Raw genomic sequence first — 3,753 nt, forward strand, 5'->3', positions numbered from 1 at the left:
CTTCAATTGAGCTGTCTGGTGGTTATTTCTACTTCCTGAGAGATAACATCTGGCTGGAGGATGAGAAGGAACTAGGAACTCCGATGAATTTCCCCTATCACAATGGGGGGAGCGCCGGTTGGGCAGTTGTACAGCCCACCTTCGCCCCAAATGGGGGCACAATCTGGGCAGGCTCCTGTAATTTCCCAAGATCAATCTGCTGGTGGTTCTGACTCTCAGATCAGTGGAAAATCTCAAGGCAAGAATCATCAGAAGAAGAGATAGGACATCCAGAAAACTGCTCTTGCCCCTGCTTCGGGCCTTATGGCGTACTCTAAGGTGATCTGCTACAACTTTGGGGAACCAGGGCATCATTTGGATAAATGTGTCAAGCCCAAGAGTTGTTTTATCTGCAAAATGGTTACCCATAAAGTTGAGAATTGCCCTGTCAGAAGGAAAACCCACAGTTCTGCTAGATATGTCGGAAGTGCTGCTCTAGGATTATGTCCACCATTGACAGAATTTTCCGTGACACAGAATTAGATAGTTTCTTTCCCCTTTCTAGTTGTAGAGCTCCACCCAGATGTGGTAGTGACCACACTCCTTTGCTCTGGGACTCTGGTCTTAACCAAACTCCAAAGAGCAATAGTTTTAAATTTGAAAAGTGGTGGTTGCTTAGAGAAGATTTTACTGAGCTAGTCAGGAAAATCTGGAATGAGCCTACTGGGAGCAGCTGCCCCCTAGAAAATTGGTAGATCAAAATTAGGAGATTTAGAAGAACTACCAAAGGGTGGAACTCCAATGAGGAAGTTAATCTTAGAAGATACAAAAGGCTTTTCCTCCTTGAGTTTGATTCTCTAGATATTAACGCAGAAACCACTGACCTCTCTGAGGTTGAGACTAATAGATTAAACATTGTCCATGGAGAGCTCAAGAAAATTTGGCTTCAAGAAGAAATCAAAGTCAAACAAAGGTCTAGAGATAGGAACATTAAGGAGGGTGATAGAAATACTGCTTACTTCCATGCAGTAGCTAACCAGAGGAGGAGGAAAACCCTCATTCACTCCCTTGATGGCCCTAATGGCCCTGTTACTAAGGTAAATGAGATGCTGAAGGTGGCTAGTGACTTCTACAAAGACCTGTTTAGGAAAGAAAACCCTTCTGGGTTCTCTCTACAAAACAATTTTTTTCTCTGCTTCTGAAAAAGTCTCTCCTGCTGAAAATGAGCTGCTAGAAGCCCCTTTTTCAGAGACATAGGTGAAGGAAGCCATTTTTAGCTCTTATCCTGATGGGGCTCCTGGTCCTGATGGGATTCCCTTCTTGTTTTACCAGCATTTTTGGGACTTGGTGAAAAATGATCTCTTAGATCTTTTTCAAGCCTTTCATAGAGGAGAGTTGGATCCAGCAACTTACTCATGGGGGGTCTGTTGGGGTCAAGTTAAATAACTGTGAAAGTGATTTTTTTCCTTGCTAGTAAAGGCCTTAGGCAAGGTGAACCCATCTCCCCGCTTTTGTTTAATTTAGTAGTGGACGTTCTTACTAAAATGCTGAGCAAAGCTGCTGATCATAGTCTGATTGCAGGGCTCTGTCCTGAGGTCTGCCCTAGTGGCATCATCTGCCTTCAATATGCAGATGATACCATCCTTTTCTTAGACAATGACTCCACACATGCTAGCAATCTGAAAACTGTTCTAACCTAGTTTGAACAAGTCTCGGGCATGAGAATCAACTACTCTAAAAGTGAACTCGTCCCTATCAACATGGATGATCAGGAGTTAGCTGACTTCCTCTCTATTCTAGTCTGTAATAAAGGTAACTTCCCCATTAAGTACCTAGGTATCCCTCTCCACTATGATAAACTGAGGAGAGAGGATATCCAACCCCTTCTAGATAAAATCATTAAAAGGATTGCGGGGTGGAGGGGCAAACTTCTCTCTTACAGAGGTAGATTGATCCTCATACAAGCTTGTTTGGCTAGCATTCTAGTGTATCTCCTCTCCTTCTTCAAGTTCCCTAAATGGGCAGTGAACCTCATCAATTCTCAGATGTCTCATTGCTTGTGAAATGATTTTGAGGGAAATAGGAAGCTACACCTTGCTAATTGGGCCCTAGTCTCTATGAAAAAAGATTTTGGAGGCCTAGGCATACCTAACCTCCAAGAAATTAACATTTGTCTTCTAGGGTCTTGGATTAAAAGATTCTATGAGGAAGACCTGAAACCCTAGAAGCTTCTTATTGCCCATAAATACCTAGGAAATAAACCTAATATTTTTGTCCCTTCCTCCAACCCTAAGACCTCTAGATTCTGGAAAGGATTAAAATCTATTATGCATGCTGTGAAATTTGGCTACAGATGGAACATAGGGGATGGGAGCAGAACCAGGTTCTGGGAAGATACTTGGTTTGGCACATCCCCCTAGCAGTCCAATTTTGGCCTATTTACTCTGTCCGCAATGAGCTTAATAAAAGTGTCAATGAAGTTTGGGACGGTCAATGCCTAAAACTCTCTTTTAGAAGGAACTTTAGTGATAGTCTCATGGAACAATGGTTCCAGTTGGAGGAAATTGCCAAAAGCATTATCTTTACTGCCGAGTGGGATGCCCTGATTTGGCAGCTGGAAAATAAGGGGAAGTATTCCTCCAGCTCCCTCTATCATGTTATCAACTTTAGAGGGGTTCAACCCGTGTTTATCCCTGATGTCTGGAAATTGAGAGTTCCCCCTAAAATTCATGTATTTCTCTGGCTTCTCTCCAAAAACAAATTGATGACTAGGGATGACCTTAGGAAGAGACACATCATCAAACCCCTTGATTGTGTTTACTGCTTGGAACAAGAGTCTTGTTCTCACCTATTTTTTTGAATGTATAGTTGCTAAACATCTCTGGGCCCACATTGAGGAATATTTCTCTAGTCAGATTGGCTCATCCTTCGAATCTGTCGCCAGATTCTGGATTGCTACCAAAAAGTGCTCAGTTTTAAACACTGTTAGCTCAGCTGTCCTTTGGTGCCTCTGGAAATATAGAAATGCTATGATTTTCAGTAACACCTCCTGGATTTCCATTCCGCAGGTCTTGAGGTTGATCGGGAACATGGTGAGGAACTGGGTGATTCTCTCCTCCGGATCGGACAAGGACAAGTTGATGAGCTTCGTGGAAACCCTAACAAGATCCCTCCAGAAACCGTTGGCGATCACTTGTGGCTGAACAAGGCTCGACCTGCTCTGGGGCTGGACCCGTGGGCTCGTCTCAAGATCTCTGATGAAGATGATGGGCACCTGGCACCGAAAAAGAGGGACATACACCATGCTACGCCTTCCAGCCCGGTGTCTCCGCTTGCTTACTGGTCGCCGCAGGCTGACACGGCCCCTCGGCTGAAGACCATGAAGGCTTTGCTGGACCCTCCTTGTGTCATTTGAGTGCTCTATCCGCTCTGCCTTTGGCACCGCTCGGGTGATTTGTGTTATTCAGAGAACTTGTTCATCCACCCCCCTCCTAGTTTGTAGCTTTTCTACCTTTGCTTTCGAACTGCTCTTTGAGCTCCTGTACCAAAATATGTTGTGGTTTCGCTCTCAGCAATGAAACCGGGGATATGCTCCCTGTTTTTCAAAAAAATATATTTTATATGTTATTATATATTATTTTTATTGTCATCATATATTTAACAGATACTTACATATGTAAGAAAACAATATCCCACATCTTATTAACTTATAAAAATAATTTCTTAACAAATAAAATCCTAGATTATTTTGGCACGAAAATCCTAGTGATTGTG

The sequence above is a fragment of the Triticum aestivum genome, chromosome 6A (genome assembly GCF_018294505.1).
Source record: "Triticum aestivum cultivar Chinese Spring chromosome 6A, IWGSC CS RefSeq v2.1, whole genome shotgun sequence".
Taxonomy (NCBI): domain Eukaryota; kingdom Viridiplantae; phylum Streptophyta; class Magnoliopsida; order Poales; family Poaceae; genus Triticum; species Triticum aestivum.